The following is a 24419-nucleotide window of genomic DNA, read 5'->3' as shown; positions in this document are numbered from 1 at the left end:
ATATCTCAGTTATATCTCAGAGGATTAGCGAATCTATCGATGGAGGCTACCTTTCTAGGGCAGTTGCTATTGACATATTAAAGGCTTTTGATAAAGTATGGCATAAAGGTTTACTTCACAATATCTCCAGCAACGGTATACCTGGAAATGTCTTCTCAACAATTAAATCATTTTTCTCTGATAGGTTTATAAGAGTAGTGGTTGATGGGCAGAAATCAGAAGCTCTCAGTATTAATGCTGGAGTCCCTTAGGGATCTATCCTGGGCCCAACTCTCTTCCTGATCTACATTAATGATTTTCAAAAAAAAAAAACATCCTTACATCATTCGTAGACATTTATGCTGATGACACTACTATCTATGGAAGCACATCTAAGACCGTAAACGATCAAGTTCTCTCTGATTCTTTCTCCTTTGATCTTGAGCAAGTGGTACAATGGGGAAAGAAGTGGATTCTTACTTTTAATGCATCTAAAACAAGGCTTTTATCTTTACATTATCAATGCTCTGATCCCCATTTGGAATTAATTGAAATGAATGGCTTTCGTCTTGGGGAAGCCTCATGTTTTGACAATCTTCTGAGCTTGACCTTTACTCCTGATCTTAAATGGAACACATTCATTAAATCCGTTGCCAAGACCGCTGGAAAAATGGTGTGATCATTCTATTGATCCAGTAGATATCTCACTGCTGATGAAATTCTCTATCTATATAAGAGCCACGTACGTCCAAGGATGGTGTACTGTTGCCACATTTGGGCAGGGGCTGCTAGAAAGGACTTATCCTGTCTTGATAGAGTTCAAAATAGACTTCGTAGGCTCGTAGGGGATGTCCTATTCTCTTCCCTGCAATCTCTTTCCCACAGAAGAGATGTTGCGAGTTTGTCTCTGCTTTACCCTTATTTTCATGGCAAGTGCTCGGCTGAGCTCCAATCTATGCCCCCCTCGCCAAACTTTTACAAGAAACACCCGTCTAGCAGAAAACACTATCACTAATTCTCCCCACTCTTTATCTGTGCCTAAACCTAAACGTAGATTTCATGGACAAAGGTTATGTCTTAGAACTGCACGTCTATGGAATTGTCTTCCATTTTCCTGCTTTCCAGCTGACTACAATATGGTTGTCTTCAAGTCTAACGTAAACAAGTTTTTGATGAACCGTTCCATATAAGTTAACAAATTTTACGCCATTACTAACGATTACTATATTGTCCAATTTCTATTGTACACTCTTTAACCTTTATCCTCGAGTGACCTCTTGACCTTGATAAGTTTTGATGCCTACGTAAAAAAATAGAGATAATACATGTCAATTTCTTATTTGATAAATTGCTAGGTGAAAGTACAGAATAGTTTAAATAAACCTTCCCCTTCCCATATTAAGAATGGCTTTTGAAATAATAACATTATTATTTCATCACGGTTTGTATTCCGTGAGTCATTTCCCCGCCCGCTATCTTAAAAATATGTATAAAATAAAGTAAATATGAGATCGTAAAAAAGATATATAGGTTTGTTTTTTGTATTTACAAATTCCAAACCGCGAGTAAAATTTTTGTATGATATCTTTTTTTTTTTAATACAAAGACATAACAAATGAGTTGGTGTCATCAGTTAGAATTGAAATAAAAAACTGAGCGTTCCAGCACGATGTTTTCTGTATTAAGTAAAAAAAAAAAAATGTGTGCATGCACAACCTCCCCCCCCCAAATAAAACAAACGAGAATGTCTGCTAGTGTTTAATAAACATTTTACATGTAAATTTGCCGATGTCTGTATGCGATATACATGTATGTAAGCAAATATATTCGCTATAAACCACTCTTGGTGCATGAATATTATTTCCTGATCATTTCAGTATTATATGATCAGTAGTTTAAGAGTTTATCTGTTAGATATTTATACAGAAGATTATATTGGACCCAATATATAGTAATGATTTAAAAAGTAAAAAAAAATGACTCGTGCGCCACCACCAAGGATCGAAACCGAAACATTTACCTTATGATTTACTTTTTCCTTTGACATTAATGCCTGAGCTATGAAGACATGTTTGCTGCAAGGCTAAAAATAAAAACTTGAAGCAATAGCTCTTACGTTACGCATGCATATTCGTAATGCTGACGAATGGTAAAAGATGGAAACCACGGCATGTGTGATAAGTTTTCTTGCTCGTTATAGGAAGCCCACCTTCTTTTTGTAATAGACTTGATTCTTAGCTTCTATGCATTTAATCTACCACATGTTGCTGTTAACATTGGATCGAGGTTTTTAAACAATCCATGGTTGGAAATGTTTCATATAATATGTTAAAAAGAAAGTAGTTTTCTTTTTGTAGCATTGACTTAATCATTAATTCTGGTCAGCTACACTTCAGCAACAAATTCAGCTTTCGCCATGTACATGTGCTTGTTCGATATTCCCGCATGTCGACAATTAAACGAAGTGTCATCAGCAAATATACACATTTCGGACATGTTCATCAGCAGCTGTTACCCAACTCGTAAGATATGCCATTTAAATTCTCACTGGTTACCAACTCTTTCATGGATTTGTTCATAAACATATGAAACAATAGGTTGTCGAAGATTTACTCCGGACATTTTCTCATACTGAGCACATTAATCTATGTAACAACAATGCAGCAGATTTAGAAACTATCTTCAGTTTTTATCAGAATATAAAATACATTTCAAATCGCAATATCAATATGTTCGTGTACTTATAAAGGGCGGAATGATAAATTGTCACCCTAGAAAAGATGACATGATTCCATTTCCGTTTGATGAAACCCGCTTTTCTTTTTTGTTGCGGACCATCTACTAGTTGGCCAGTTGTGCACAAATCTCAAGAGCGAGAGGAGTCTTTTATCATGTCTGAAAGTGGCACAATGTTCAACGAACGAGATCGGAGATGCGCCGCTGTACAACTCATGCTCTCATGCTCTCTAGTGATCCAAGGTATAACCACATTTTTTGTAATAGACTTGATTCTTAGCTTCTATATATTTAATCTACCACATGTTGCTGTTAACATTGGATCGACGTTTTTAACAATCCATGGTTGGAAATGTTTCACATAATGTGTTTAAAAGAAAGTAGTTTCAAAATGCAAATCCGGACAGTTTATCACTTGAGAGCAAACCTCAACGAAGTTTCTGGACACGGTTATTATTTTTGGTGTGCTTTCAAGTGAGAGCCACCTCATACCACCTCACATCTTCGAAGTCAACACCAAAGTATACCTGGATATGCTGTAGAGTGTGGAGATCTTCCGGTGCAATCAAGTGGTCGCTAGCAGATTCTGGATGTGCCAGCAAGCCTCGGCACCTGCCCACAAATTCAAAGAGACCCAGGCTTGTCTTCAGAAGGAGTGCCACGACTTTGTACCCTTCTCGCGCTGTTCTCTCCTCCCGCGACCTACATCCGCTGGACTACTTCGTCGAGAAAAGCACCATCCTGACCTCCCACAACACCATAGCCAACCTAATCGACACCATCCACCAAGTATCTGGCGAGCTCACGCTGGCGCTTGTAGATAAGGTATGCTCCCAGTTCCACACACACATTGAGGCGGTGATTGAGGGTGAAGGTGGCTACATTGAATAGATGTCAGCTCTACTACATAATCAAGTTACCTGAATTGATTTTTTCAATAAAAGTTTTAAAATAAAGCCGCAGTGTTGTTTTACTAAGTGCGAAAAAATATTCGTTCCACATTGTTTGTATAAAATTTGTCTCGTAACGAATGTTAATTCGAAAAGATGTTACATTTTTTATTGCATTTCCATTCCAAACAAGGCACAGTTCCACTTACAGATCTCCCGGTAGGGGGATATTATCTGTGACATAATTTGCAAAGATACTATGTAGGAAATTGAGAAGCAAGATGACTGTTTTATTATAGGAAGCAGGAACCCTGAAGGGAATTCCAAAGTCTAGCAATCCTAGGGAAGAAACTATTAAAGTAGAAGGCTTTCTGGCATCTGGATATCTCTACTGTGTAGGGGTGGGATTTTGCTGCTTTCAGGTTTGTCAGGGGTAGTTACATCGAGGTGGTACGAAGGGTGGTAGTTTTTCGGAGCACCTACCATTAAAACACTTTTAAAACAGGCAAAGGGATGCAAAATTTCGTCGATGGGACAGAGGTTAAAGCCTAGTTGACAGTTCGAGACCTATTAGTTTGGCGATTCTCTTTTGAACCTTGTCTAACAGTGACAGACTAGTAGCGGATGCACCATATAAGACACCTTTCGTCAATTGCTATTGTTTGTATTGATTTTAACAAGGGTCACACTGAATGCACGAAACCCAGATCTGTAAAATAGAATCATTCCTAAGGTTGAATGGACGACGGGTGACGTAGAGTTGGGATAAGGGGAAGGGGTAAAACGCCATAGGAAAAAACAGGGAGACGTTGAAGAATGATGTCACGTTTTCGAGCGGGAAAAATATTAATATTTACATGTCAGTCTTTCAGTGGAAATCATGCGAACCAGACACCGCAAATAATGTAGAAATAATCTTATTGGATTGTTATATTTGTCTCTGTCCGCGCATGCTACTCATTTCAGAAAGATAAAAAGTAAGTTTAAGAGGTAAATAACTAGATAAAATTACATTCGTCTCTCTCTCTCTCTCTCTCTGTCTGTCTGTCTGTCTCTCTTTCTCCTAAGTTCATTCTCTTCAAATAAAATCTTGGACAAAACTAAGCGAACGTCTTCATTTTCTTTCATAATAAATAGAGTTTCATTCGTCAGTCAACACTTGCATGTACGTATAAAAAAAAAAAAGTTTGTTATTGAAAATGCCACGAAAGAGAGTGGATGCTTTTCTATTTTTCATGGCCGGATTTGCCATTTTTAAGTCGAGGAAAAAATAGCGAGAGTCTGAGTATGAGAGGGACAAAGAAAGGAAAAGAAATGGGGAGAAAAAGAGGGAGACGATTATTTAAATCTGCCTTTTATTCTCAGCGAACAAATATGTTATTCCGTCGTTTTCAATTTGATAGAAAAAAAACTTTCTCGCATCTGTTATCTACAACTCAACGACTAAACCATGGCTGAAGTAACTGTTTTCATATTTACGCTGTTGAATCTCTTTTCTATTTGACGGTTATTGATACCATACAGAACATGTAATTTGATTGGCGCCACTCTTTCTTCTTCTCCTCAACCTCCCTCTCATAATGTGATGTTACTAGTCTTAGTCTTTTCTATAAATATTATTAAGACATGCGTTCTTTAGAATTGTCTGATCGTTTGACTCGTTAGTCTAGTGGTCTCTATTAATCCCTTGTTTTGATACCTTATTGTAATACAGATTCTTATTCCAATAGCTTATATTCAAAAACTGCAATGGAACTTTCTTTCTGCTGACATTTCCCCTTCTACCTTTAACTTTTGACTTTTCCAAAACTAAGTTTTTGTTTTCGCTCCTTTAACCTCCTTATGTTAAATAGCATGGCCCTATGCCAGTAGGTAGAGATTAGCTAAATTAGTATAAATTTTGAGAGCGTTTTAATTGAGGTGCACATTCGATGCGGCCTTGCGGCGAGTTATCTGTCCTCGGTGTACCCGACAACCCAGGAAATAATGGTCAAAGGTTAAAAATACTGGATGCATGTAAAATTTAAACCCCTATCTCTAAAAACATTTTAATCCCTAACCTACCGTGTTTTTGTGCATGCAGTTTATTTGTTTGAGAAGCAGATATCAAGATTAGATCATCACGACCAAAATAACTACATGAAATAAAAAGCGACGAGCAGGAGTGAAGATCAAAGGTATATATTATAATGAAGACTATCGTAATCCCAACCAAATAAAAAAGCTCAATACAATCACGATAAAAAGTAGAGCTTGTCATAAGGAAAATAGATAAAAATTTACTATTAAAATTTACAATTAAAATTATTCTTCTACATATATATATATGTATATATATATGTATATATGTGTATATATATATATATATATATATATATATATATATATATATATATATATATATGAGTTAAGGGCATAATAGATTCACTAATTGATATAATAATTAAGTGAATGATTTTGCGCTACGAAACAGATACTGTCAAGAATTGTATGAATCGATTGAATAAAAGGAATAAATTATTGTCACTATCATGAATTTTGGAATATAAATTTTTGTCATTTATTCTATATATTTAAGGGATAAACTGTTTAATATTAAACAAGAAACTGCTATATCCTGCAAACATTTCAGAATGCATGCACTTAAAGAACTCTAAGTTAAGAAGATCAGAACAACTATGATTACAACTATTCAATAACCTCCCCCAAAAGAGGATGACTGAGGTCGTAACTATACTACCCGTATAGATTACATAAGTCGCTTAATATTCTATTTTCTCATGCAGTTATAATATTACTAACCTAAATAAATACCTATATGATAGTATATCTGAACCAAACGGGTAATAGATTGTTGGGTGAACCTCGAAATAATGTATGCATGTGGATATTTTGGGTGTGTGCATGTATGCGTATATGATCTGTATGTATATGTATATATATATACGTGGGTAGGAAAAATAGAAAAAATAAAGAAACAAAGGGGGATGAATAAAGATAAAGATAAGTACTACAATATATGAGCATTTATACTCCGTTTGTATAACCTAAATACTCTGATTTTTTGTCATATATTATTATATATTATTATTATATCGTTATATATCTTATGTATATCTGTGTAAACCTCGAAGGAGTGCTTGCTAAATCTGAGGATAGACCTATGGGCTTCAAGCTGAATTCACTACAAATTTTTACGTTGTAAAAAACGTACAACTTATGAAAAAATAACAAGCGGGTGGGGGCGGGTAATAAAACTTTGCGTGTGGGGTTGGATAGAAAAGAGAATTATGTAGTGAATGACTTCATTTCTATTTCTATTTTAGATGTATCATTTGGTGGCAGTGTACATATATATGCATGCATTTTGTGTAAATATGTATGTATATGTTTATTTATGCATGTATATGTGTATGTATGTGTATGTATATATATGTGTGTATATGTGTATGTGTGTATATGTATGCATATATATATATATTAAAATAGGTTCGTATACGATAATTATAATAAAGTATATTGCGAGAATGTATGAGTGTCTGGTATATAAGTATGTATGTTATGTATGTATATACGCCCGAGTAAACTATAATAATACGCTGTTTCATATAAAAGGGTTACGACATTACGGAAGTTAAAAGGCACCTTATTATTAAAAACGGTTTTTGTATTTGTACATGTATTGCTGTGTTTTTATGCGTTGTGAGGGAGCGGGTATCTGTGTGTCCATGTGTGTATGTATATGTAAGTATATACGTGAGTCTATATCGATATCCATATGTATATGTGTCTCGTATATATCTGTGGAGATTTGGGGGACATGTATGGATGGGGATGTGTGTCTGCACCTGCGGATAGTCTGATTGTGTGTGTATATATTGTGTATATGCCGGTATGCGTGTGCATGTATGTGTATACGTATATGTATGTATATATATGTATATATATATGTATGTATGTATGTGTGTATATGTGTGTATGTATGTATATGTATATATATATATATATATATATATATATATATATATATATATTATTGAGACGTGTATCCGGTTAGGGTCCACAGGTTTTTAAAGTTCTCAATCGACAGTTTTATTATTGTTATTATTATTGATATTGTTGGTGTTATTAATATTATCAATATTATGGAGATTATTATTATTAGGATTATTAGTCGGATTAATATTATTAGTTTTGGTATAATAACAGTCATAATATATGATATCACTGTGTGTGCATGGATGTATGTATTTGAGGGTCCGTGCATTGATATAACTGCGTATGGGAGTATAAATATAAACATGTTATAATTTTATGTGAGAATTATGTATCTATGTATGTGTATATGGGTATATGTGTGTATGTATACACGGGTGTATCAAAGTGTGGGTGTTTATACGTGTATTTATATATATGTATGCATGATGAGGTTGATAACTTCCGAGATTTTATGTTTATTTTTATTTTATATTTTTATTTTATTTATTTATTTAATTTATTTTAATTTTAATTTTTATTTTAATTTTATTCTTGTGTGGCGTTATAGTTATTGTCTATTTTCAGTGCGAGCGTGTGAGTAAAATACAGCGAACAGTGTATATCCACTCTTGAGTATAGGTATAAGCGTCTGTTTGCTTCTAGTGTGTGTGTGTGTGTGTGTGTGTGTGTGTGTTTGCAGATTGAAAGACACCGGCCAGTACTCAATAGCCATAAAGAATGTTTTTAATTTATTGATCGCGAGACAAAAATACTAAATTATCAAGTACCTTGTGCCGTAAAAACCAAAAGATGGGATAGTTAAACTTAAAAAGGGAATATAAAAAATGGAAATAAAAAAGATGTTTATTATCTTCAAAGACTTCACGTATCATCTCCCCGCTCATAACTCCCACCCATGTTACATTCTAATGTTGTAAACGAAATAAGAAAATGTCTTGGTTTGAAATATCAGTTCTCGACGATAATTCTTGGCCTGAAGACGTAATCCCCCAACGCGGGTGATTACAGAAACATGTATGCACATATGTAGCCATCAATGTTTGTATAAATAATTTTAATATATATATATATATATATATATATATATATTTATAAGACATTTCTAATACAATGCAGAGTGTAACACACAGACAAAAACTGAAGCAAATTAAGAATTATAATTATGGAATATGCTATAGATCTAATTGAACTAAATTCGAACACATATTTGATGAAGGGAAATGTTCACGAAATATTATACTATAATAATTGTCTATCTGATCATGTTGACGCAATCACTGTATAACATAATATATATGTATTGTCTAATCTAAACTTAAGGTTGAATTTTCTGTTCTTAGTTTTAATTAACTTGTCTTTGTATCTAATCGTTACACCTCTGCATTGTATTGCCTTCTATTCCTTTTATTTACATACAACACTAGGCAATGCTTCAAGCAAACTATAATAATGTGTCTTTTAAACATACCTACATATGTTTATATGTGTATACATATATATTCGTTAACAAAAGCAAAGGAAGCCATAAAATGTAACATTAAGGCAGGAAAAAAGTCGCCCTTCTGAATTTGTAAGGCAAAAGTCAACAACAAAGCTTTTATTAGAATCCACTACAACAATACATCGGCATAACTAATCAGCAGCAGCATATCCAGATTAAAAACAGCGAACCAATACATTTTCAAAAGAACCATTGTTCAGGATTATTTTGTGTTTTTTATTGTCTTTTTCAGCAACAGTTTCCAAAAAGACATGTTTTGATAAAGACTTATGTAATATTGTTTTCTTTTTTGCAATATAGTCGCCATTGAAAGGTGGACTCACAAAAGACGAGCTCTTCTCCTTTGTTTAAAATGAAAGGTCAACCGAGTAATGTCACAGTAAAATGTCATAGTAATTTATAACAAAAATATTAAAAGTATAATAATAATAATAATCTGGCGGTAATGAAATCTTGCAAAATACATACTTTGCAATTGTTTGACACTTTGCTGTGAAGTTTTGCTGATTGAGAAGCATATTTTTTGTTAGGGTGTGGAACGCTCATCAAGAATAAAAGGTCACTCAAGAATAAAGAGTTAAGGAGAGGTAGGTGGCCATTAGGACAACACTGCGATTATCAGTAATGATAGAACTTGGTAGTGTTTGTTTATTTAAGAAGATGGCTCAATAAGAACTTGTTAACATTAGTCTTGAAAACGGCTATGTTATAGTTAGCTGGGAAGTAACCCCACGGTGTGTGTTCTACAGACAGGCAGTTCTAGGAGCAAATTTTGATGCTGGAATTTACGCTTTGTTTTAAGCAACAATAGAAGATAATGAAAATAATGTTATTTTTTTCTGTTTAGTTTTTGTTGCATAAGAATCATATTTAACTTGAAATTATGCCTTTAGATCACCTGAAAAAAATTATGATCATATATTAAGGACCCTAATCAGTAAGTATCGAGTAGGTTGACTAGTATAGATTTTGACAATGATCACACCAAATTCATGAAGTCTTAATCTGCAGAAAAATATCATTCCCAGAGACAAGTGACGTAAAGTTGAGATAGAAACGGCAAATGTTAAAACATGGTAGACAACACAAAGTCGAACGATGATGAATGGCGTCACGTTTTTAAAGTGTGAAAACTCTCGTTCATTTCAATCTCTTGGTGGAAGCCATGCGAGTGAGTCGTCGCCAATTATGCATGAAACTTAAATATCAAGCGAATGTTTTTATGTCTGTCCGACTGTGGAACTCATTTCAAGAAGTTAAAATGTTAAGAAATAAACAATTAGCTAAGATGAAATTAGTCTCTGTCTCTCTATTGTAAGTACGTTTTCTCAATAGAAAACTTTGAGAAAAGTTCAGCGAACGGATAACTTGTTTTCTCTTTCGTCAAGAAAATGAAACAAAAAGCTCGTAAAAGATCAGCACGTATAAACACCCCCACCTACATAAAAGTGATTTACTTTGTTATTAAAAATGTTACAGCATACTATGCAGTTCAAGCTCGTTAAAATTTGTCTCTTTTGCTATTAAGTCGCCGTTGAAATGTGTCGTTTGTCTGTCGTATTATGATTGTAAAGAGAATGCGTGGTGTTATCTGCTTTGAGTTGTAGTAAAAGGCAGATTACTTCATGTATTATAAATTTTTTTGTGGAACGCCATTTCTAAATTAAACTGAATAAATTTTCTTGATATTCTAAAAATACGAGCGAAAACATGGCTTTATTTGATTTCTATATGTTTTAATTAATTTAAGTTTTCTTTTATTATATGACGATTTAAAAAAGTAAAGTTAATGGAACAGCATAGAGCCACGTATTTACAACGGAACAAGGCAACGTATTTACAACGGTACAAGGCAAAGTATTCACAACGGTACAAGGCAACGTATTTACAACAGTAAAAGGCAACGTATTTACAACGGTAAAAGAAAACGTATTTAAAACAGGGGGAAGGAAAAGAATTTACAATGGTAAAAGGCAACGTATTAACAATAGTAGAGGGCAAAGTATTAACAACGGCAAAACTCAACGTATTTAAAACGGAACAAGGAATCGTATTTACAACAGTACTCGGCGAAGTACAACGATAAAAGGCAAAGTATAAAAACGGTACAAGGCAAAGTATTTACAACGGTACAAGGCAACATATTTAGAACAGTACAAAGCAAAGTATTACAATAGTACAAGGGAAAGTATTAACATTGGTAAATGGCAAAGAATTAACAACGGTACAAGGCAATGAATTTACAACGGTACAAGGCAATGTGTTTCCAACGATAAAAGGCAAAGTATTTACAACGGTAAAAGTCAACATATTTACAACAGTACAAGGCAAAGTATTACAACGGTACAAGGGAAAGTATTAACAACGGTAAATGACAAAGAATTAACAACGGTACAAGGCAATGTATTTACAACAGTACAAGGCAATGTATTAACAAAGGTACAAGGCAAAGTATTTACAACGTTAGAAAGCAAAGCATTTACAACGGTACAAGGCAACGTATTTACAACGGTACAAGGCAACGTATTTACAACGGTACAAGGCAACGTATAGAATTGTTCTCGGCTCCGATGTGATGCGAACCGGAACTGCATGCTACAACACACCCTTGTATGAACAATGTCGAAACACAATAAGTATCATATAATTGTGCTATCACATGTAATTGTTATTCAAGAGTTGCGCAATCTCAAACCACATCTCTCCTAAATCGGTAATACTTTATTTCAGAGGCAATGAGAAATCTAGGACAACCGAAAAATTCCGAGATAAGCAGAGAGCACATTCATCATCTCCATCCAGCGCAGCTGTAGCCGAGATTGAACTAACTTTACTAGTCTGTAGTGTAATCCAAATCTTGTCGGTAGCTGAATATTTGATGTTTCGCAGGGCTATCAAGAGTATTTTTTATCGTGACGCCATCACTAAATGGGGTGCCTACCACGGCTTAAGAGAATCCCATCTACCATCGAGAGAAGGATACACCGCGTCAGTTTCTGAACCTGGTATTTTACCTTGCGGCACATACAGCGCCTCGCCTTCCCAAATGGTCACTCATCTGATACTGGCCAGGCTCAACGTTGCTTAACTTCGGTGATCTGGCGAGAACCGGTGTGCCTACGTGATTATGCCTTATTCATCACCTGGTATTCCAAAATGATCACCTTTTTAGTACTGATCAGATTAAACAATGCATAACTTTGCTGGTTTAGCAGAACTCGGTACGTAAACGTGATTATTCCTTATATTTTATAAAGTATCGTAAGTGAGAATGAACAATGACGATGCATGTGATTACAGGCAAACGAGAATATGTATAATCTTTTATATTTTTCTCAGTCAGTTTTTGTTACAAACGTACAGGCAGAAAGAGCTTATGTGTTTAATTAGGCGAGAAATTAAGTAAGAATAAAGTAAAAATAAGGAAAAGAGAAAAATGGAGATAAACGAAAGAGATAGAAGGTAGTGTTGGGACGATTAATCGGAATCGGGAATTTAAAAAATCACAACATTTTAGGTATCGGAATCGGTATTAGAATCGGTATTATAATCGGAAAATATGAATCTATTTTCCGATTTCAAAAACGATTCTTTTATTGTTTTTGTTTGTTTTTGTGTAAAACTTAGTGTTAATGATTAAATGATAAATGTTTATTGATATTAAATTACGAATAAAACTAAAATCTATAGATTATACCCAACAAGTGTATTTTTTCGTTCGCAAAATATATGTGTTTGTTACATGCGTTTTCCGGTAATCAAATTAAAAACAACTCTAGATTTACACTTTAAAAAAAAATCGGAATCAGTAATTGTATCGGAATCGGAAGTGTAGAACAGAATCAGTAATTGTATCGGTATCGGGAAAAATATTGGAATCGTCCCATCACTACTAGACGGTGGAGGGAAAAGTCAGAGACTATAGCTTCTTCTGTCATTTCATTCATGTCAACTAATAAATTCTATTACGTTCTCATGCAGCAAACTCGGTTTCTATAATCTGTAATTAAAAGTTCAGTTTGGCAACGTTTAATAAGACAACGTATTAAATGAGGTTACAAACTTATAACACTTGTGAACAGATAGAAATTTGGGTACTCTTGCAGAATACGAACCATGTTATTGTCGGAATATTTCGGGTAGGTTACATAAACCGGCTAGAGATGCCGAAACGCTTAGCCAATGAAATCGCAGCAATCGACAATATGGTATCGCTATATTTTGTTTATTAAATTAATGGGTGAAAGTATGGAATAGTTTAAAAGACTCTCTCCCCATATTAACTTTGACTTGACTTTGGCATATAGATGTTTGAGGTCCAGGGAAAAATTTCCGGGACAACTTTGTGGCATGCGTGGCACAGAAACCCAGGAATTTGCACTTCCATTTCGGAGGATGGACAATATAAACGGCAGCAATCTCCAATGGGCGTCAATTTTTGAATGCGTTTACCGTTTGTGCTTGTACAACTGCATCTGGGAGATCATTCCATGTGTTGACAACCCTCTGTGAGAAGGTCCCTTTGCGGACATCTAACCTACAATGTTTTTTTACGATTTTTAGGCCGTTCCCCTGGTTGCGCTGTTTTTGGCGATTTGAAAAGATGGCTTTCTTGTATCATAGATCCCATGGATGTACTTGTAGAGATCGATCATGTCACCACGATTTCTCCGATGCTCAAGAGTGGGCAGTGTCAGGGTTCTCAATCTTTCAGAATATGGCTTGTCCTTCAGTGATGCCAGCAGCTTGGTTGCTCGGCGCTGTACGTCTTCCAGATCACTGCATTAAGGTCTTATGCTGTGGCTGCCAGGCAGAGTGGCCATACTCCAAGATAGGACGCACAAGGCTCTTGTAGAGATTCACAAACACTGTATTCGAGAGGAAGTCAAAAGTGCGACGAATGATCCCGACAACTATATTTGCTTTTGCGATGGATTTAGCTACACGTTCCTTGGAACTCAGTTTGCTGTCGATGTAGACGCCTAGGTCTTTCTCATGATTATGCTCTTCCAGTGTTATCACTCCAAGCGAGTTATATTTCAATTAAGAATAGCTTTCTAAATAATTTAGTATTTCAACATTGTCTGTAAATGCACAAGGGCCTTTTCTCATTAAAATGACCATACGATGACTGTTTTCGATTATAATTATGGTTTTATTTTATACTAGCATTTCAGCCCGGCGTTGCCCGGGTGCTTGAAGGTGTACGTTGGGTAAAAAAGCGGTCAATTTTTTAAAATTTGACCCCTATTCTGAGCACTTAATATTTATTGTTTTGGGCTCAAATCAAGTTATTAAGTTAGATCCATGTCCAAGGAACCTATATCTAAAATGTCAAGTGTTTAGACCCAAAATTGGCGGAGGAGTTTGGTAGAGTTCTCAAAGGTCAAATCGTTGAACTTTGACCCCTTGGGAGCCTAATTTCTGGTCGAAAACCGATCACAAGTTTCCAAATCTCAGTACCCCGTATATAAAATTTCGAGTCTGCAGACGTAAAATTGACAGAGTTATTGCGTAGGGGAATGTACACAGACACACACACAGACACACACACAGACACGTTCACTTTTATAGATATATAGACTAATTGTTTGCTAGCGTTTTCAACATTCGTCATCATTTTCATCCTCTCCCAAATAACACGAAGTTTACGACGGCATCTTCCGGCGGTTTACGTGCACTGACAGGAATATGTTTTATAACCAGGTCCGTATTTTGCACACGTACCGCAATTTATTAGTAAAATGATATTTACGTTACACTGAGTTTATATTCTGACGATGACATAAAAACTAGCGCGGCCACTAATCTAATGTTTGCAACGTAATAGTATTTTTTTTTAACAGAAAGCAATGCGACATTTTAAAAATTTATTAAACGGAAAAGATGAGAGCCATGAGATTTCTCGATAAATAACGTTGATATATAAATAGGCTGAACATATAGAAAAACATTTTGAAATAGTCAACTCCTCGACGACTCAATCGCCATCCGATTATAAACACAAGCCAATACCAAATAAAAACAAACAAAACAAGCGATGCATCGAAGTCAACAAGTACATTAAAAGAACATAATTCTTGCATACAATTTTAAAATGATATTCGAAATTTGTTTAGAACGACATACGTGCATTAGCAAGAACAAACACTCACTTGGTCAAAAGAAAAAAAAGCAAACATTGAAAACCTGGTAATGGATGACATCTTTGAGAACTTCTTAAATTTGGAAAACATAACAAAGGTTTTATCTGATGATATAAAATCCATTCAAAATATGTCATACTATTTGTTTAACAAAGCCTTATATTTTTTTTATTGTATTTTCACCTCAAACAAGGCATAGTGTAACTTTAATGTAGGGGTCGATAACTTGGGTCATAATTTGCAGAGATACTATGTAGGGAGTTGAGCAGCAAGATGTCTGTTTGCATTACACATAAAATTCTGCATATCAGAACAGTCAGGGAAGCAAGAACCCAGAAGGGAATTTTAAAGTCAAGCAGTTCTAGGAAAGAATATTAGAGTAGAAGGCTTTTTGGCATCCGGGCATTTCTACTCTGTAGGGTGTGATTTTGCTGCTTGTCGGGTTTGTCAGGGGTATTTACAAAGATGGTGTACAATGGCTTGTAGTTTGTCGGGGCACCTAGATGACAGTCCGGGACCTATTAAGTTAACGACTCTCTTTAAACTCTGTCTGGCAGTGAGAGATTAGTTGCAGATGTACCAGCACAAATGTGGCAACATACTCCATACATAGGCGAATAGCGGCCTCATGGACGTACGGGATATTCTCAGGCGTAAGTAGATATTTTGCAAATTTGGAGAACACAACACATATTAGATGAGGTGACCCGGAAAGAGAGGCATTCGATTAGTTGCACACACGCAGATTGATCCATTTGCGAGATGCGGGACATTCCGCCATTATATATCGAAGTTCATAATTCATGTGAGGGGATATCGATCGAAAGAGTTGAAACAAGAGACAATGAGAAATATTAAACATTTCACAGGGAAAAAATCGACACAACAGAAAACGGGTAGTCAGTCACAAAGAAAGAGAACGAGCTGACGCATTCTTTACCCCCAAACATCAAAACAACCTCCAAAACTATTACCTGTGTGAAATAAAACACAATATTATTTTATAGATCAGCTGTGTTGTGTTTCATTTGCTGTCAGTGATATATATCTAGATATATATCTAGACCAGTGACAAAAGTAGATTCAGCAATTATATCGAGCGAAAGCACATTTGAATGACTACCCGCAGCGAATATATAACACAAAAACTTTTTTGATGAAACAAAATCTATTTAAATTATGTCAGATTTTTTCTTTAAGAAAACTTCATTTACATATAAATTACAAACAGAACACATGCATATGCAAAGGCAATAAACGACTTTTAACTTCGTGTTTTTCTGTTCATTGTAAAGACTTGTAACATATTGCATTTTTACTCATTTTCACTCCACTATTGCATATCGGCACTTGGAATGTAATTGCTTACTATTTAGGATCGTGTCTAACAATAAACTGTGAAAAGTTGAGCAAGATTTCCTTTCACATTGCGTTTAAACGTCTTCATGTTAGTGCAGGCAGGAAAATAAGAAGCAAGCAGGGAATTTGAAAGTCCATCAATCTGAGAGAAGAATTAAAATATTAATTATTAATTAACTATTTAATTATTAATTATTAATTAATTATTAAAATAGAAGGCTTGCTAAGAACCTCAGCAGCGAATGGGGTGAGTTTTGTTGCTTATCTTAACTTTCACATTGATTTTAAGGAGGATTGATTAAAATTTGTGATGATATTTAAATTCCGACTTGTCCAAATGATGGGAATTTTTTTCATAACATTGATTATGATTGGAAAAATAATTTTGACTTATTTACGTTTCCATAATTACATAATTACAGGAATACAGATCCAAGAGTCTGACATAAAGATCCTGAAATTTGAACTGAAGATTCCGGAGTTTGACATAAATATACTTGAGTGCGACATAAAAATTCTAAAGATTCCAGAGTACAAGACTACCCCAAAAATAGTTAGAGGTTACAACAATAACTACTACTTATACGGAGAAGGTACTTACCTTATTATTTAGAAACTCATTCTTAACATAGGGAGGGGACGATGTTTTGTAATTATTCTGTAATTTGTACTTTCATCTAACAATTTAATAAACAAATAATACCGTAAAATTTAAATTTAACTTGAAAATACCATCTAAATAACATGGTACATACTCTACAGACGCATCCAATAAATTTAAAAATACAAAAAATAAAACAGAGAGCCCATTAAATTCTTTTTAATTAAGTCTATTTTTATTAAAAACATTACACATGTAAATAAAACGTTGTACTACACGTATGTAAACAGAAAACTGAATAATTCTAGGTAAAAGAAAATTACTTACGCCTGAAAGTATCCTGTACCTCTATCTTTTTTGGAGCACTGTTGTCACATTTGGGCTGGTGCATCTGCTGCTTGTCTCTCACTCCTGGACAGGGTTCAAAAAAGAGTCGCCAACTGTCCCATCGACGAAATGTTGCATCCTTCTGCCTGTTCTGCAAATATTTTAATAGTGAGTGCTCTGGCGAACTGCAAGCACTTGTACCTTCTAGACGTGACTAGCCCCGACAAACCCGACAAGCAACTAAATCCCAACATTTTACAGTAGAGATCCCTAGGTGTAAGAAAGCCTTTTACTCCAACAGTTTCTTCTTCAGAACGGCAGGTCTTTGGAACTCCCTTCCGGGATTCTGCTTTCCCAACAGTACTGATATGCAGAAGTTCAAGTGTAATGTGAAAAAAAATCTTTTTACCCAACTCCCTTCATAATGCCTCCGTAAATTATGTCCTCGATACTAGCACCCTACTTCAAAGTGGCACTTACCTTGTCTGGGATGAAAATTAAAAAAAAAATAACAAAACAAAAGATATTAAAACTTTTATTTACTTAAATCTTTACGAGGGTAAAGTTAGACGCAAAGTTATTTTTTTTAATTTGGTAAAAAAAAAAGAAAAGGAAAATCTGAATGAATTTTCAATTGACAAAAAACTTACCAGTTATTATTAAATATGCATAGTTAAATAATTACGTTTATTTTAATTTAAAAATATAATTCTTTTATTTGTTGTTTTATTGAATGAGGAGTAATAAACAATATTAAAGGGAGACAATTACGGAAAAAAATTATCTTGATATAACCAGATTTTTAGCTTTAAACTTATATTTTCGATTAAATATTTTATAGTATCTCATTTTTTATTATTAAATATTACTTGATTTATTAAAGAACAGTCTTAATATTACATCAAAATATACTCGTATATACGTTTCATGCATTTATTTGCTTTAATTTTCTGATTTCAATTTTACCTGCTGACTGTTATCTTAAGATCACTCTGAATGATTTTAAACATTAAATTCATCATCTTAAATGACGACAAAATTTTGTAGACAAATATTTTTGTGGTATTTTCTTATTGAAACTTGCAACTCCCCCCCCCCCGTTCTGTCGCCATTCAAAAATCGACCTACTCTGTTGCACATATCTCTGGTGGGCTTCTCGATGCCACAAACTCATAGATAAAAAGTTGGCTAATAGTCTATGTGACTGAAATTTATTTTGATAACCAACAAACGGCCATTTTGTCTAACTCACTCTATCTTAAATTCGGTTAGGAGAGCATTGCTAGCGCGAATTCAATTTCATTCTTGCTCTTTGAGACCATCTTGTCGGACATAGATCAATACATTGAACAACTTAATAAAAAACGAGTCTATCTAGTTTTCATCCTAGCATTTACATGTGAGGCATAGTCCGTCGGGTATCGCTGTAATGCTTCCGCTTTTGAAATGAGATTTGCATCGTTAAAGACTAAACTTTCGTCCCATCATTTTTCTAAGACAGTCTCTCCGTCTGTCACAGCAACGTAAAAATAGCATTTTCGTGATATTACTTGAATTTTTCGAACTGCTGTTCTCATCTTGCGTGTAACTATCACAACGCTTCGGTCGATGTAACCTTCAACCTTCTTCAAGTGTATCTTGCCGAACTTAGGAACATGCATCTTTTATTTAATCAAAGGAGTAGAATTTATTTGAATTACTCAGGACCTCTACCCAATAATGGCTGACGGAACGAGGGCATGTTTAGATTAAATAAAGGGTTCCGTCGGAAATTCTATATAGATTCCCGAGTTCGACAAGATACAACTGAAGAAGGTTTGAGATTACATCGACCGAAATGTTGAAAAATAACGCTCAAGATGAAAACAGTAGTTCGGAGAAAAAAATACGAATAATCAATTTTTGTGTAAAAAAAACAAACTTCACAAATGTCAAAGCACATTTGTCGTGTGCGACATTTTTCATTTCAAATAACACTTTCGCGTCTCTTGCATCTTTCATTGAACGTGCAGATTAAATGGACGCATCTGAAGTACATCCTATTTTATTCATTTCTCCCGCGGGAGTGTCACTTTCATCTGACCGTCATCAGAGGAAACGCGCTGGAAACAAATTGAAGAGTGAAAACAAAATACAAGCCTTATTAGAAAGATAAACGGAGAATCTCATCAAGTTGAGACTTTAGAAAAACATATGAAAAATTTATGAAACAAGTTACCAGAAAAAAATGTCACAGAGTGCGTTTAACAATCATGTTGGAAATAAGCATTTTCTTTTGTCTATGTTCGTCTACGAAACTAAACGGCACTTGTGCAACATTATGGTGTTTGTGCTAATTGTTTTCATCGGACTAGTGTTCTCATCTTGCATAGAAAAAAAAACTCAAGATGAAAATACTATTCCGGTTAAAACATGTAATACAAACCATTGCAATATATGTTTTGTTGGATTTGTTATATAAAGATGAAAATGTATTCTACTACTACTACTACTACTACTACTACTACTACTACTACTACTACTATAATGATAAAAATAGCTCAAATCTTAAGGAAAATCTCGAATGCGGAAACCAAACTAAAACACTAACAATTTCGATATTACAATAGAAAACGAAACACAAACGTAGAAAATAACCAAATGGTTTCAAGGCAACAAAAACTGCAAGAAATTTCATAAATGTTGTAGACCCGTGCTAAGGGTCACAAATGAAAGAAACCACAAGTAGTGTAAAGTGTATAAAATGTATGTATTTATCATAAAAAATACAGGAGCCACTAAAGTGGCATAAGAGGAACGTGTTCGAAGCATGCGGTTAAATATGGTATGAATATCTCCATCTAGTCTCTGAAACCATTGGTATTCATAGGATTGGTTGATTGCACTTAGTTCTAAAATAGGAGTGATTTGTCCCCCACAGCATAAACTACATCGCCTACCTCATCCCACAAAACAAATGATATGGTACTAATTGTTGATTGATGAGGATTAACAGAATAGGAAATATATTTAAAATAGATAACAAGTGCCCCGTGGCACAATCAGATCATCAACTGATTATAAACACACACTTGTAAAAAAACAATTATTTTACCTTAAAAAAAGAAATATATAAATTGTAGTAGATGTGTTTTGATTAAAGTATTCTGCTTAATACATACATACATACATGCAAACATATATATATATATATATATATATATATATATATATATAGTGGCGTCCAAAACTAAGGGACAACATTTTAAAACCTAATATTTGTTAGAAATAACAAATGCGAACAGATGAAATTTCGACAACTGGTAGTCGTTATCATCCATAATAACATACGAACATTTGAGTCATTTACAAAGGATAGAAAAAGAATTATAACAATTATTTATTTATTTTTAGACCATTCTTCTTGAAGCTTCACCAACAAATCCTCCGTGTTAGTGGAAGTTTTTTTCATAATATTCACTTCCAAAGATTTTCTATTCGATGTAAGTCAGGACTTTGCGGTGACCAATCTATAATTTCGAAATCTTGCTCGTTAAGGTAGCTTTGCCTTGTAACATCAGGCATTATCTTGCATAAAGGTAGCCCTATCGAAATCTGAATTCTGTATGATTGGCACAGCATAACCTTGAACAATGTTTTTTATAGATCTGCGTGTTTACACGAGTTTATAACCGGACAAGAGGCGTTATACCTTAGCTAAAAAACATTACAAATACCATAACTCTTCCGCCCCAAAACTTGACAGTTTTCTTAGTACACTTTGCACTTAATCTTTCACAAATACGTCTCTTTACATTGTTTTCCATCATTTCCAAATAAATTAATCTTCCTTTCACCACTGAAAAATACTTTTGCTAAATTTTCATATGTCCAAATTATATACCTGTTTTCAAACTCTAATAATCTCTACTTATTTTTCGAACTAACAAGTGGTTTCTTCCATGAGGTTCGATTAAAGAGCCCCATTTCTTGCAGTCGTCTAGAAACAGTCTGTCCTGACACATTAACATATGAGGTACTATTCAGAACTCTTTTAATTTCTTAAAACGGTCATTCAATGACAAATGCTGTATTATTCAATCTTCTCTTGTCAAAGTTTGTGGGGTCTGCCGGTTTTAAAAGCACTAACTATTTTGACAGTATCATTGTAGGATTTAACAACCCTGCCTACAACACTCTTGGAACGTTTCACTTTCTCTGAAATCTCTTTAATGGTGTGCCTTTCATTGTGTAGCTTCACAATAGCTTGTCTCATAGAGTAATCAAGTTTTTAGCGTTTCGCCATGATGTCGGCTGATACAACGTTTACAAATGACTAAGTAAGACTTATTTTTTAGAAGAAATAGAAAAATTGAATATATCATACTGTCTACATTGTTTTTATCAATTTTGTACCGTACTTTTGGACATTTATATTTTGAAAATAAATAAATAATTATTATAATTATTTTTCTATCCTTTGCAAATGATTCAAATTTTAGTATGTTATTATGGATCATAACGACTACCAGTTGTCAAATTTTCAGCTTTTCACGGTGGTTATTTCTAAAAAGATATTATGTTTTAAATTTTTGTCGCTTAGTTTTAGACGCTAATGCATATACATACAATGGTCATAGACAGATATCATAAAGCAAATTGCTGGCGTTTAGAAGAAACACAAAAACGTGATTTTTTTAGTTATTAAATAACTTGTATAAAATCTTACTTTAGTTTTAACTTATACACAGTGATCTAATATGTGTAAACGTATTCTATAATGCATTTCGATTTAAAAGCTCATTTTCAAATCGTAAAAAGCGCCAGTGATACTGTTTTCTCATTTATTTCTACTGTCAGTGGCACAGGCTCCTGGCAGCAAATAGATTTAAATGTTTTAAATTATGACGTAATTCCTGCTATATTCATATTATTGTTTGAAAGCCCGCCTTTTCGATCACCCCAGGATAACCTCGTTATATCGCAGAATGTTTAAAAACTAAGGTAAGTATAACGTTACGGAATAACGTTCTTACAAGTAACCCTGCAGTTACAGTGTAGGAAATCTACAAAAATATTAAGGAAACAATTTTCACAGACGTCCCTCCACGTCGCACAAACGATGCGTCTTGGTTTGCTTTAAATATACTAAAAGAAACAAATCCGTATTCTACAGAATACTATTCGGAGATTTAGTGATATTTTCACAACGTTTCGGTCGATGTAATATTCGACCTTCTTTTACTCGTAAATCTTACTGAGAACTCGTGAATCTGCACGGAATTTCGAATGCTGCCCGCGTGGATAAAATAAGACAACAGAGTTTGACAAGATACACTCGGAGAATGTGGGAAGTTGCTACGTTACAACCCCCTTCCCCCCAAAAAAATCAATGAGATGGTTCTATTCATTGATTGATGCGAATTAAAAGACCGAGCAGAAAAGTCATCAACTATGCTTCAACTAGAGCGTCGAAAAAAAAAATCTTATGGAAGTTTAAGTTGCTTAAATTCCAGACGAGGTCACCGTTCGTTCTTAGGGAGAAATAATGGTAAACGGTTCTATCAGGAACTCAAATTGATTTGCAACTGTTACCAAAGACGTGGAGAGTAGCAAAAATCTGAGGAGACTTGTTGTCAACCAGACTCCAGAGAACACCACTATTAATTACCAGACAAGAGAGCAATCACTGGTTAGATCATATTTGAAAACCTCTAGTGTGAGTATATCCTCCAACCACTCCGTCGTATCAGTTAAGATAAAAATGAAATGTAATAAGTCCTCAGACGTACCCCTCCACCGTACTGTATACCGATACTCTATGGCTGACTGGGATAGCTTCCGTACATTCATATCTGATTTACCTCTGCATTCCATGTTTAAAAAGGATGTGTCCTCTATAGTATTAGATCTAACCGAATGGTTAATTGTAGGCATAGACCAATTCAGACCATCTAAAAAATTCCAACAAAAACCTAACAGCCAGTCATGGTTCTCCCCAGAATGTGCTGCTGCTATCGTGCACAGAAATCACTTTTTCCATAACTACCAACGTAATAGATAGACTGAGACTAAAACTGCTTTCAGGACTGCCAGCAACCACTGTAAAAGAGTAATAAAAAATGCAAGAGAGCTATATGCTCAGGCTGTTAAATCCAAAGTAGCTGATCAGCGGCTTGGTTCCTACCAGTTTTGGCAAATAACAAAGAGGATCCTGAACAGAAGTGTGCGTTCTATCCCGCCCATAATCAATGGACCAGATGTCATCTCGTCAGCATCAGACAAGGCCAAACTATTTGGAAAGAACTTTGCAGCTAATTCTACCCTATGCGATGAAGGCCATCAACTCCCCATATTTCCTCCTATAACGCAGAACACGCTAGGTAACATACAACTATCTGTGCATGAGGTCGCCAAGCTAATCAAGAACCTAGATTCCAGTAAAGCAACTGGCCCTGACGGCATCCTAATTATAGTGTTAAAAAAGCTTCAACCAGAACTTGCTCCCATACTTACGAAACTGTTTAAGCGCTGCCTTAAGGAAAAGTGCTTTCCGACTCCCTGGAAAAACTCATCAGTTTGCCATGTATTTAAGAATTCAGGTGATAAGTCATCTCCCTCTCAGTACAGACCAATAAGTCTCCTGTGTGTTATGAGTAAGTTGCTGGAATCCATATTAAATAGAGAAGTAGTCAACCACCTCAGCAGAAACAACCTTCTTAGTGACACACAATATGGTTTCCGTTCTGCAAGATCTACCGCAGATGTGCTAACGGTTATATCTCACAGGATTAATGAATCTCTTGACAAAGGCTTCATTTCTAGGGCAATTGCTCTTGACATATCAAAGGCCTTCGACAAGGTAATGCATAAGGGTCTACTTCACAAGATTTCCAGCTATG

The sequence above is a fragment of the Euprymna scolopes genome, chromosome 3 (assembly GCF_053919585.1).
Source record: "Euprymna scolopes isolate OS-2025 chromosome 3, ASM5391958v1, whole genome shotgun sequence".
Taxonomy (NCBI): Eukaryota; Metazoa; Mollusca; class Cephalopoda; order Sepiida; family Sepiolidae; genus Euprymna; species Euprymna scolopes.
Note: the sequence above shows the minus strand (reverse complement) of the source record.